Source organism: Acomys minous (assembly GCF_964271855.1).
Source record: "Acomys minous genome assembly, chromosome: 9".
Classification (NCBI taxonomy): domain Eukaryota; kingdom Metazoa; phylum Chordata; class Mammalia; order Rodentia; family Muridae; genus Acomys; species Acomys minous.
In genome coordinates this window covers 115,597,538-115,611,602 of record NC_140490.1, presented here as the reverse complement: position 1 = coordinate 115,611,602, position 14,065 = coordinate 115,597,538, and positions in this window count along the sequence as shown.

Below are 14,065 nucleotides of genomic sequence, written 5' to 3'. Positions count from 1 at the left end.
AAGACCCCTCGGTTGAGGAGATGCCTCCATGGGATCCAGCTGTAAGGCATTTTCTCAGTTAGTGATCAGTGTGGGGAGGGCCAAGGCCACCGTGAGTGGTGCCATCCCTGGGCTGGTGGTCCTGAGTTCTATAAGGAAGCTGGCTGAGCAAGGCAAGGCATGGGGAGCAAGTAAGCAGTAAGCCCCACCCCTCCATGGCCTCTGCCTCCTGTCTCCAGGATCTTTCCCCTGTCTGCGTTCCTTCAATAACAAACAGAAACATGGAAGTGTAAGCTGAGTAAACCCTTGCCTCCCCAATTTGCTTTTGGGTCCTGGTGTTTCATCACAGAAGTAGAAATCCTAACTAAGATACTATATTCGACCTTTATCAAATCTTCATTTCCAGCCCAGAGTTCTCAGAAGGCAAGCTGCCTATACCCAAGGACATATCTGGTGTTTCCAATTGGAAATATAATACGCTTTCAAAATCAACATGTCTAGTTTCAACCTTGTTTTCTCCTAAGCCCCTTTCTTTCTTCCCACGGCTGGCTGCATCTCAGTTCAAGTCAGTGTTATCCTTCCAGTTGCTCAGGTCAAAACCCTCTAATTCTTCTTCCTTGACTCCTCCCTTCCTCTCAAAAGCCCACATACAATCCATCATCAGAATCCGCCAGCTCCGTTTTCAGAAAATATCCAGAATTTAATCCCTACTACAGCCACTTGTGCTTCCGCTGAGAATGCCTCAGCACAAGCTGTGGTCTCATCGTAAGAACTTGGCTTTTCTCCTGCCTCCCATCACTCACTGGCTCCTCCCTAGTCGACACTGTCATCCACCTATGCATAATTCAGACAAGGCACTCCCATTCAGACCTTCTCCTGGATCCCCAACTGACTGAAAGTAACACTTGATGCCATCTTGAAGCCTTTCTCCTCTTGTCTGCACACTCCTGTCACCTTCCCTTCTCTCTTCTTCAGACTCTGTACCCGCCTGCCTTGGGGATTGTGGTCACTGTTGCTTCTCCCTGGGAAACGCCTCCCCTTGAAGGCTGTAAAGCCCTGTAGTGGTCACTTTTACCATTGCTGTGGGAAAACACCTGAAAAAATGAATTTTAAAAAGGAAGGGTTGGGCAAAATGTCCTCGTGTCTACCACAAACAGAATTCTGCCTGAAAAAAGGACAAGCTTGGATGCAGGCAGAGTCGACAGCCAAACTCTGCCAAGTCAGGGTAAGCAAGTCCTCAATAGTTCCCGACTCACAAATACATCTGTCAGAGATATTGGGCCAGAAGGCTGAAGATGATGCTCCAATGTTACAGGGAGTTTTGGGTGACTGATCAGGCAACAAACTGCCTATGTCATCTTCTCATTTGGGAAGCTGCTAATCTTCACTCCCTGTATACTCAGGGAGTTAATTTTATTCCTTCTCAAGTCTCTGATGTGGTTGAAGACCAGATACTTTAATTTTACAATTAAGCTTAGTTGTTTAGGGGTTAAGATGTTTCTAGGTCTAGATAGGTGTTTTATGTGGATAATGATGAGATATGATAGATTCTGATTTACATTACATTTTAGACTTACCAAGATAGGAAAGATGTTTTCTTTAGGACAGCCTATGTGGATAGATAGATAGATAGATAGATAGATAGATAGATAGATAGATAGATAGATATAGATATAGACAATTAAGTCCTGGTTGTTTCATGGTTCTTCTTGATGTAGGTAGTTTATTGTATGTATGTGTAATAATATAAATGCATATGTAAAAAAATATTTAATAAGAAACATTTTTAAAGGAAGGAAGGGTTTGTTTTGGGTCCAGGCTATGCTGTCGCTTACGGCGTGAAGGCATGGTGGCAGAAGATTAGGAGACCTGGTCGCACTGCATCCCAGTCCGGAAGCAGAGAGAAATGAATCGCTGGGATACGCTCTGCTCACTTTCTCCTTTTCATTCAGTCTAGACCCGGGCCAAGGAATGATGCTTCCCACATTGAGGATGAGCATTTAGACCTCAACGAATCTAAGGTTCATAATCCCTCTCACACACGGCCAGACGCTTGCCTCTCCCTTGAGTCTCCATTCCTGTCAACTTGATTATCCCTATTTGACAACATATGCTCCTCTCCTGTGTCCCTCAGGGAATTCTTCACTCTGCTGTCACCCACACCACTTCTTGAGCTTTGCCCCGCCGTTCCGCTTAAAGCTGCAGCCCACCCTCCCTGCCTAGTTTTGGTCACTTGTTTGTGTTAGTAGATTGCCATCTACTTTGTATAGTTTAGTTACCTACTTTTTCTTTTTTTAGTCATCAGCCTCTAGGATAGACTGTAAAGATTATAGAGTCTTTGCCTGTTGCCTTTGGTTGCTAGGGCTCCAGGACCAAGAGCAGAATCCTACCACCACAGTAGGCACCCAATAAATATTTGTCAAGTAAGTGAAAATGATGAAAGAACAGTTTTCCTATGCTTTGAATAGATGTTAACTGGCTTCCTAACCACAAAGGAAGCAGTAAAAATTGTGGTAAGTGCCGGGTGTGGTGGTGCACGCCTTTAATCCCAGCACTCGGGAAGCAGAGGCAGGCAGATTGATGTGAGTTCGAGGCCAGCCTGGTCTACAAAGAGAGTCCAGGACGGCCAAGGCTACACAGAGGGAAAAAAAGAAAAAGAAAGAATTATATCAAAAGGAAAGTAAATCTGAACTTGAAATATGTGCTTATGAAACAAGATCTCTTAAAATATATGCAATGGCTAGTCCCTTAACATACACTATTCTGTATGCATGTACGTGTGCACACAAGCACACAAAGCCCACCAGCAAATGCATCCTTCTTGTAGCACCTCATTAGCTTTTATCACATGAACTTAAGTCCCAGCAGCTTCCCTTCCCATTCTACACTGACTGCCTGAGGAACTGTTCACTTTTGGTACTCTGTCACTTTATTATTATTATTATTGTTGTTGTTGTTGTTGTTGTTGTTGTTGTTGTTGTTGTTATCATTATTATTATTATATATAATCAAGGTACCAACCAGGCCTGGCTCTACTTTATTTCTGAAGTCAGAAGAATATTATTACCATTTTTTTGGGGGGGGGTCTTGTTCATATCATGCAAAATAAGCTTTTTACCTCTTAAATAGCTTAAGCTGACTATCTCTTTAATTTCTGAGGATTGATAGCAATTTCAGTTGTTGTGCTATGTGTATTTTCCATTTATACCTGAGAGTGAACTAAGTTCTTGCCCTTTCTTTCTAAAATGGTATCTTTCTTAGGGTTCTTTTCTTTTCTCCATATCCAAAAATTTTACAATTGACATTTTCTTTTCTTACCACTCAGACACCTGTTTGTTCCTCCTTAAAGGGCCTTCCAGAGTCTGGCTCCCTGTTCAGTGCAGACCCGCAAGCACAGCTCTCAGTGTGAACACTGAAAGCATTTGCATTTTGGAAATAAAATAAAAACCACATTGTCAAACATTTTGATTTGTATGGAAAAATACAATCTCTTCAAACATTTCATATATAAGTAAATCAGCAGTAAAAAGTCAATGTTAGTTTATTAACAAATGTCCACAGTGGCCTAGTGGGTTCTGGTTTGGTTTGGTTTGGATTGTTTGTTTGTTTGTTTGTTTGTTTGATTACTAGTCAGTAGAAGACACTGATCTAGTTCTTAAAAGATTATAACAGTATCTAAAAATTAAATCAGATATCTGCTATGCACTGCTTTTCTCTGCAGGAACAACACACACCTGAAGTGCTCAAAGGTGTCCTAAAACTGCAGTGCTAAAACTCTGTGTGGTGGTTTGGATGGGAATGGTCCCCATAGGCTTATATATTTGACCGCTTGCTTCCCAACTGGGTGAACTGTTTGGGAAAAATTAGGAGGTGTGGCCTTGCTGGAGGAGGTGCGTCACTGAGGGTGAGCACTGAGGTTTCAAAGACCTACTCTCTCTCTCTCTCTCTCTCTCTCTCTCTCTCTCTCTGTGTGTGTGTGTGTGTGTGTGTGTCTCTCCCTCTCTCTCTGTCTCTCTGTCTGTCTCTCTGTATCTCTGTCTGTCTCTGTCTCTGTCTCTGTCTCTCTCTCTCTCTGTGTCTCTCTGTCTCTCTCTCTCTCTCTCTCTGTGTGTGTGTGTGTGTGTGTGTGTGTGTGTGTGTGTGTGTGTGTGTCTGTCTGTCTGTCTGTCTGTCTGTCTGTCTGTCGGTCTCTCTCTCTCTCTCTCTCTCTCCTCTGCCTCTGATATTCAGATAAGATGTGAGCTTTCAGCTTCTGTTCTAGCATCATGCCATGCTTCCTGCCGTGATGGTCATAGGCTCTAACTCTGAAACTGTACGCAAGCCTCTGATAAATTCTTCCTTCTATCATTTGTCTTGGCCAAGGTGTTTTGTCACAGCAACAGAAAAGTAGCTACAACATGTTGTTTTGGCCAGCTGTCCTTTACTAAAAGGTCCCTGGATTCCTTTCTTTTATCTGTTTATCACTAGAATGAACCTATACCCAACAAGCTACCCCCACAGTCAGAGAGACTCACACACAAAGGAAAGTCATAGAAATCCCTAAAGAAAAGCAAAACCGCATCTCACTAACTGGCAAGGATAACTGTCTGGACTATTGCTTCATCTTCTCTGAAATGAAGGATGACTGGACAAACTGATCCGATGCCAGCCCTCTTAAGAAATGTAGCACACGCTCACATCTCATGTCATGTTATTTCCTGACTGGTAAGAGTTAGAGCCCTGCAGTTTGTAACCATGTATCTCTCATGTATGCACATGTGTTCAATGCTCAGTGTGTTCGCTAGACCATGCACTTTAAGAAGTCCAGGGCCTATCATATGCTGGGGGAGGAGGTCCCCTTCTGTCACAGACCTAGGGGAATGGAATAGAGTGAAAGAAGGGGGGGAAGGAGGAACAGGAAGATACAAGTGAAGGGGTAACAATTTAGATGTAATCTGAATAAATTACTTGAATAAAAATAATAATAATGAGAATGGGAGGATACAAGGGATGGGATAACCATTGAGATGTAACAAGAATAAATTAATAAAGGAGGAAAAAAAAAGAAAAAAAAAGAAAAAAATAAATTAAGTTACATCAATTAATAATAATAATAATAATAATAATAATAATAATAATAATAATGAAAGAAAAAAAGAAGTCCAGGGCCTTCTGTCTTATTATTCATTAGTGTGTTGTTAGTGAAGAATGCAGTGTGTAGCCCAGAATAAGACCTCAAGAAATACCAGTGACATGGGGGTTACTAACAATGAGCGGCTGCTAGCAGTTTTCCAAGTTAGCTCCTGTGCGTATTCCTGGCCAACTCTGCAGAGATCTAATAAATGAGAAAGTATGCATGAATATACTTTAGGCATACAAAACTATTATTTAAATGTGTAAATAAGAAATGTCCAATGGATGGGCAAATAATCACTATAGTCACGGAGTCTAGCATAATTCATCTCAATAGAGTAGTTGCTAACAAATCCTTCTTGAATTGTTTAAGATGAGGTGTTGAGGAAGATGGTTAGAAATTAACTATTTATTAAGCACACTATTAAAATAATAGTTAGAATCATTTTAATTAGCCCTCCAAATATGACTAGTTTTAAACTGCTTTGATAAACACCTCATTTAAATAACAGTAATGTGCCTTTTATTTTTTAAAAAAAATGGCTATAGTCTTTGACCCTGAGGCTACCCATCCTTTTGTATCTTTCTAACTGTTCCTCTTTAGCCATACTAATTTCTGGTCCTCCACTAAATTTTGATATTGCTATCATTTGTCTCTCAACCCTAGAAGCTGCATAAAGCTGTGTGTGGTGTTTGAAGGTAGGGCTATGAGTATGCATGAGTATGAAATCAACCTGTTAACAGCCAAATCCCAGAAGTAAAATATTTTGGGTATATGATGTTGGGTCTTAATTTCTTACTGTATACAATGTGTTTCTATAAACTGGGGACAATGGTAGGATTTACCTCACAAGGTCTTTTGTGAAGATTAAATAAATCGACGACTATGAATTTCCTTGCATAGTAACTAGTGTGTAATCGGTGCTCAAGAACTGCTACAGGGTGAGGGAAGTGACTTGGTGTGCAAAGGGCCTGCCACACACACATGGAGAGATAGTGTAAAAACTGGGCATGCTGATGTACGCCTGTAGCCCCAGAGTTATAGAGTGAGGAATGGAGGATAGCTACTGTAGTCTGAAACAATAAGTTTGGGACACAGTGAGAGAGTCTATCTTATTGTCATCATCATCCTCATTACCACCACCACCACCATGGTCATCATTATCATCACCACCACCACCATGGTCATCATCATCACTACCACCACCACCATCATCATCATCACCACCACCACCATGGTCATCATCATCATCACTACCACCATCATCATCACCACCACCACGGTCATCATCATCATCACTACCACCATCATCATCATCACCACCACCACCATGGTCATCATCATCATCACTACCACCATCACCATCATCATCACCACCACCACGGTCATCATCATCATCACTACCACCATCATCATCATCACCACCACCACCATGGTCATCATCATCATCACTACCACCATCATCACCACCACCACGGTCATCATCATCATCACTACCACCATCATCACCACCACCACCACGGTCATCATCATCATCACTACCACCATCATCATCACCACCACCACCACCATGGTCATCATCATCATCACTACCACCATCATCACCCCACCACCATGGTCATCATCATCATCACTACCACCATCACCATCATCACCACCACCACCACGGTCATCATCATCATCACTACCACCACCACCATCATCACCACCACCACCATGGTCATCATCATCATCACTACCACCATCATCACCACCACCACCACCATGGTCATCATCATCATCACTACCACCATCATCACCACCACCACGGTCATCATCATCATCACTACCACCACCACCATCATCACCACCACCACCACGGTCATCATCATCATCACAACCACCACCACCATCATCATCACCACCACCATGGTCATCATCATCATCACTACCACCACCACCATCATCATCACCACCACCATGGTCATCATCATCATCACTACCACCATCACCATCATCACCACCACCACCACGGTCATCATCATCATCACTACCACCACCACCATCATCACCACCACCACCATGGTCATCATCATCATCACTACCACCATCATCACCACCACCACCACCATGGTCATCATCATCATCACTACCACCATCATCACCACCACCACGGTCATCATCATCATCACTACCACCACCACCATCATCACCACCACCACCACGGTCATCATCATCATCACAACCACCACCACCATCATCATCACCACCACCATGGTCATCATCATCATCACTACCACCACCACCATCATCATCACCACCACCATGGTCATCATCATCATCACTACCACCACCATCCTCATCATCACCACCACCATTACCACCACCATCACCATCATCATCTGGCCTCTACAAGCACTTACACATGCAAGTGTGTGTGCACATATACACACATAAGCACATAGGCATGCACATGTATCCAAAGGGAAAGTAAAAAGAAACATTAGATATCTATCTACAACCAATTCTGTGTATTCTCACACTACATTCACCACATCTGAATACCCATCCCAACGATGACCTAATTTCATCTGTCCTAATTAGGAAAGCCTTTCAAGTTCCCTGAGCCCCAAGGTCCTGGACTCTACTTTGGGGAGAATAAATGCTCATGAAGACAGAGATGTCCATCTTTATGAAGATGTTTAATGACAGGGGAATTTGTTTTCCTATTTGAGTAGAGCATCACCACAGTTAGGTAGAAATCTGTGACCACCAATGAGACTGAAAGGAAATAAATGAAATCTTACCCACAATTAATGCCTACTGGTAGAACAGCATATGATTCTTATTTTGCTCTGCATTTATTTATTTTTCCAGTGTTTCTATAATAAGCGTGTACTCATTCATCAGGTTGCTGACTCACCAAACAAGCATTGGTAGCATGCCTTCAGAAACTAGACTGTGGTCTGATGACACAAAAAGATTAAGACAAGGACAGTGCATAAAAAAGGGGATTTTTTTTGAATCAGTGGAGTAATATGTGTCATTAGCCAACAAAAAGAAATTAGAAGGGGAAAGATGCTGCTGCCTTTGAAATGCATCAAACTTCAACCCACGATGTGATGAGAAAGGCCTAGGTAGAACAAGGAAACTTAAAAATCACTTTCTGGGTGCATGGCACACGCCTGTAATCCCAGCACTTGGGGAGGCAGAGGCAGGCAGATCTCTGTAAATTCCAGGACAGCCTGGTCTACAAAGCAAGTCCAGAACAGCCAAGTCTACCCAGAGAAACCATGTTGAAAAACAAAAACAAAGAAACAAAACAAAACAAAAAAAATCACCTGCCAAGAATATTTGCCATAAAAGTGGTTAGGACCATAGGATAACATAGCTACCAGATACCAGATCTTATCACCATATAGCATGTTGAATACAAGTGAGCAGCACAGATTTTAATGACACTGCAGCAAGTCCATGAACAGGAATCTGTGTTTGGCTCAAACGGAGTAATCCGCTTCAAAAGATGTTTGAAGATGCAGAGGTTATTGTCAGCACCGTTTTGAAAATTTTTCTGGTGTGTGAGTTTGACATGCTGAAAGCTATGTTTATTGCCTTTTTTTCCTTCCAATCCTGTACCCCTTCCAGGACTTAAAAGTTGGGCATTAGGATGAGTTAGACAGCAAATTAATGTAGATTACATCATCTGTTGATAGAATGCCTTTGGAAAGTTGCTTAATAACTGAGCCTTATTATTTCTTATTTCTAAAATAAAAGCTATAATTTTTCCTTGAATGTTCTGAAGAAGAAGGAGAAATGAAAAAAGAACATGTGTAATGTACTTAGACCAGCACCCAGCATAAATAGGGACACACATCAAAATGGTGCCGGCCACAGTGGGTAGTAACTGTGGGCTCAGTCTCCCAGGCTAGGGCAACCGAGATCTTACGTCCACCCTGCCCCATAGATACCTCAGTCAGGCAGGTCAGAATTCTGATCCTAAAGTATCATAAGGCCCTAACACACGGCTCCCCCACATGGCTTCTGCTCCAGACCCTCACTCCTTGCAGGTCTCAGGAACACTCCCTGCCCTCCTACCTCTCCTAGCCATCTCCAGCATCGCCACCAACTCAGGATTTTCTCCTCAAGGAGATAAAATACAGCTGTGCTACTGCCTTGCTTAGAGATCCAGTGGCTTCCTGCACGCAGGACAAAATAACATCTTAACAAAGGTTAGGGCATTCTTTTAGAAATCTCTCTTTCCTGCTTTACATTAGGCCAGTCTACCAAACTGCGCAAGTGTCCCCCTGTTCCGAAGCCTACATAATGTCTAAGGATGACAATTTGTTTCCATCCAGCTCATTCTGTTCCTCCTCTTCATGTAGCAAATTCTAATTGAGATTTTAGGAGCCTGCTCCGAACACGTCCTTTCCTATGAAGCTGTTGGATTTCTCCTTCTTCTTTATGCCAACAGAAGGCTTTTCAGCCCTTGACATCATGCTGTGTTTTAATTTTCTGTTTTCCATGTTTCTTCTCAACTCAGTGGCAAACTACTTGAAAGGGAGCTCTGTTTATATTGGTCCCCACAACCAAGTACTTGGCATCTAGTAGATGGACAGGTTTTCATTCCTAGAGTCTCCTGTTGCAGGTGAGGAAATCATGTCTCCTTCATGAACTCAGGGCTGCTGAGGTCACCCACACAAGACCCAGGTCATGTCAGTTAAAGATACCAATCCCGTCCCTACTTGAGGAGCTGTTGGCAGCTTATGGCTTAGCAGAGACAGAGCATAACCACTCAGGGCCTCCATTTCCCAGTAGACGATCACATGCATATCTGTGTGTGGGAAGCACTAATTGGACTCAAGGAGATAAGTAAATGATAAAATAACCCTGAAAAGTAACCAATAGGACCATGTGAAACTGAAAAGGTTTCTACACAACAAAAGAAACCTACCAGTAGAGCGGACAATTACAGACAATTAGCCTAACATTAGAGTGGACAATTGGCCAACTATATTTCAGATATAGGGTAATAGCTAAAACATTTTGTAATTGTAAACATTAAACACACACACACACAACTACAACTACAACAGATGAACTAGTGCAACGAACACAAAGCTCTCATAAAAAGAAATACAAATGGCTGCTTAATGTTGTAGTGTTCAGCATTGTTAGCCATTTGAAAAATGTACATTAAGACCACTTTGAGAAGCCGCCTCTCCAATTAGAAAATAAACAACAACAAGTGATGGAGAGGACTGGGGAAAGAAGAGGAGCCCTTGCTCATTAATGGTAGAAGCATAAATGCAGTCGCTATGGATATCAGTCGGGAGGTTTCACAAAGTTAAACCTAGAAATGCCATGTGACCCCAATGTACCACTTCCTGGTGTACATAGACTAAGGACTTTATGTCCTACCACAACAATACCCGCACATCTGTGGTTATTCCTACATCATTTGCAATGGCAAGGAAACACAATAGTATAGATGTCTGTAAGCTGATGAATGGTGAAAAATGCATTATATACAATGGGCTCCATTTGGCTCTAAAGAAAAATGAAATTGTAAGAATTTCAGGAATATGAGTGGATCTGGAAAGTATTGTAGTAGGTAAAGTGAGCCAGACTAAGATGAAGGTCACATGTTCTCTCTCATGCCGAGACTAGCTTCCTGTTATGTGTATGTTTATAGGTGGGGTGAGTTTAGAAACTAGGAATGACATCACAAAAGTTGGGGGAAAGGTTTTTGATGAAGGGAGAATGGCAACAGCCACATGAATATAAAAGCAGAAAGGAGACTATAAGGGCACCATGGGGGAGGGATGGGGGAAGGGGGAGGGGAGAGTAGAGCAGGGTGGAGACTCCACAAAAGCAAATTTTGTTTTAAAGAGGACAGTAAGATCTAACACTGTGTGTGCTTATTGAAAATTTCAGATTAACAAATGCAGTCCTTTAATTTGGGTCTCCAAAGGACTGTTTCAATTCACACAGCCTGTCTATGACTAACCAGAGTTCTGGCCTCTGGTCCTTGGGCAGTTGTACTGGGTTCTTACGACGACGTGTTCTCATTATCATTAGTGACTGAGCCAGTGACCCTCTGGCCACATACATACCCATGCTCAGTACGCCTGGTAGAAAGGCTGGGATAAACAAAGATGGCATAACAAAAGGAAGGAAGGAAAGTTAAGGAAACAGAGGTGGGGCGGGCGGGTACATCTCAAAATATGAATTAAGAAGCTTTTTGAGATGTCAATGAGATTTCTTTCGGCAAAACTCCAATCTAAAAATCTACGCAGAAAAAATAATAATAATCAAGGAAACTTAAAAAGCAAACTGTTGTCTCTTGTTAAAGACCAATGAAAACAAACAGGCTGGTTTTATTAATCCACAAACCTAATAACACTCAACAAAAGGTTTCTGTAAATTTTAATAGCTGTAATCTGGACAGTGTTTCACGCTGACTCACAGACTTGAGCTACGATGTTTGTGCAATATGTTTTGCCAAGATTTATGAGATTGTAGTCGCAGCAAAAAAAAATGCTACTATGCATGCTCAATTGAAGTGCACAGGGCTCATCAAAATATGGCACTTGGGGAAACAGGGCTCTCAGTGCTGTTTGGTTTACTTTATGAATTGTGCACATCCAAGTATCAAATCTCCAGGCAGTCACTTTCACAATCTCAGACCCATAACTGTCTTTGCCTTGGGGTGAGTCCATTTGCTAGCTAATATTTATTTTTCTAGTGTTCAAGATAGCTGAGTCCTAATATACAGAACGTGTCTGCCACCTTTTCATGAAGACTTGTCAAGAACCTGAGTCCCGGAGTAAATTCCAGTGAATTCTCTGTAAAGGAGACCTTGGCCATCAATGGCCGTACATCACCTAACCAAGAACTTGCCCCTTTTCCCTGTGTGTGTGTGTGTGTGTGTGTGTGTGTGTGTGTGTGTGTGTACATGTACGTTTGTCCATGTCCATGTGTGTGGAGGCATGAAGTTGATCCCTGGTATTTTCCTCTGTCACTCTCCTACCTTACCTCTTTTGAGACAGAGTCACTTGCAACTTTTGGTTGGCTGATTGACCACTGAGGTTCCCCGGCCCGGAAGTTACAGGAGTGTGCCTAGGTGGGTGCAGGGGAGCCAATCCGGGTCCTTGTACATAAGCAGTACACCAGTCTGGAAGTTACAGGAGTGTGCCTAGGTGGGTGCTGGGGAGCCAATCAGGTCCTCGCGTATAAGCCGTACATCCCTGATGCAACTATCTCCCCGGCTCCCAGCTTTGATCTCGAGTAGATCTCCCACTCTCTCCTCATCTAAAAAGTATTTTTTTTCCTGCCTTGATCTTTTTCTTCTGAAAAAAGGGTATTCCTTGGTGTGCTGATGTTGACATGTTCACAATCCTTTATCCAAAAAAAAAAAAAAAAAAGTCAAAATCATAGATGTTGCAGAAGACAGAAGGCAGAATTTTGGAGATTTTTTTAAAAATACAACTCATTTAGAATGCTGTGTCTTTATACTTTATAAAATCCTCAGTGAGACCTAGGGAGGATGGCATTGTATGTAGTCAGCCATATCTGCCTTCCTGCAGAAGATCAATGTTTATATGGGCTTTCAAAGGCTACAAGGAGACTTACTGTAGCTCAGTTCACAATTTGCTACTACATGTTTCTCACAAAAGCTTTCTCCACCTGGTGTGGAGATTTGATATAGGTTTGCAGGTGAAGAACTAGGACACAGCATAGCGTGGAGCTCCGGTCATGTCAGGGAAGCAGAGGACATGTCCAGGGAAGCTTAGTGCATCGTCATTTTTGGAGCATGGGCTGCTTTGCCCGAGTCCTGCCATTTCAGAACAAGCACGTGAACTGGGACATAAGGAAAAATTTGTCTGGATACTCGGACACTACAAGGAAGTATTAAATAAATCACATCAATGGGCAGGAAGATCCTTTCATTTCAAGCCTTTGCTATTTTGTTTCTCTCTCATTGGTGTTATTCTAAATTTGAAAAGAAAGTCTCTCTCTGGTTTCCATGTGAGCTTGATTGGACACATACTCTCAGGAAGCGGGCAGCATGTCAGGAGCGGTGCATTCTTCATCAGACACAAGCTCTACAAGAGGGTCCAAATGAGGTAAGGAACTGATGGTATCGCACGCCATTGTCCTGTGCTCTGCAGCATATGGATACAGTTAAAGGTCGCCTTTATGTTTGATACAATCAAAGACAGATCCGATTGATTTTACATAATGGGCTATTTCAAAGTAATGAATTAGCTGAACTAATGCTTTCTCACAAAATAAATAATCCCCAAAGAAAATACATCTTTATTCTTAAATCTTCCCCCCTCCCTTCTCAATTAATTAGTCGTTGTTGGTGAAAGGAAGTTAAGAAATTCAGCATTAGCCTGATTATATCATGAATGTAAAATGAGGTGGGCAAATAATGGGCTCTATGCTCTCTCAGACAAGTTAAATAAGTCCATAATAGTCCACCAGTTGTGTAAACACTATTTCACTATTCTTGTAAAAGAAATATTGACTTACCTGCTAGCTAAAATTATCCCAGCATGCTTCAGCTAAGCTTGTTAGTAATTCTCGTGAAGCACGTGAATGTTTTGAGTTGTGGACTTCCACTAAAGATTAAAGAAGTGGGGAAACTTTTTTTTTCTTTTTTTTTTTAGCAAAACCCATGTTCCAGACTACAGCTCACTGGCATCAAGGAACTTGAAGCAAAGGATCTAGAGGGTAGAATGACTTGCATTCCAGCACGAGATATTCCATTACTTGGTAGTTCATTAATACTGACAGGTTTTCCAAAATCATAAAGAAAAACATTAAAGAATATTAAAAGTGTAGCTGCACTCTGTTCACATTATCACATGAAAGGGGGGAGGTGCCTTTCTCTGACTGCAATATGTATTTCTGACTTCAATGTGTAAATAGTTGTAGAGAGGAACCAGGAAAAAATATATGAAAATAAATAGTGATATATAACTGCAG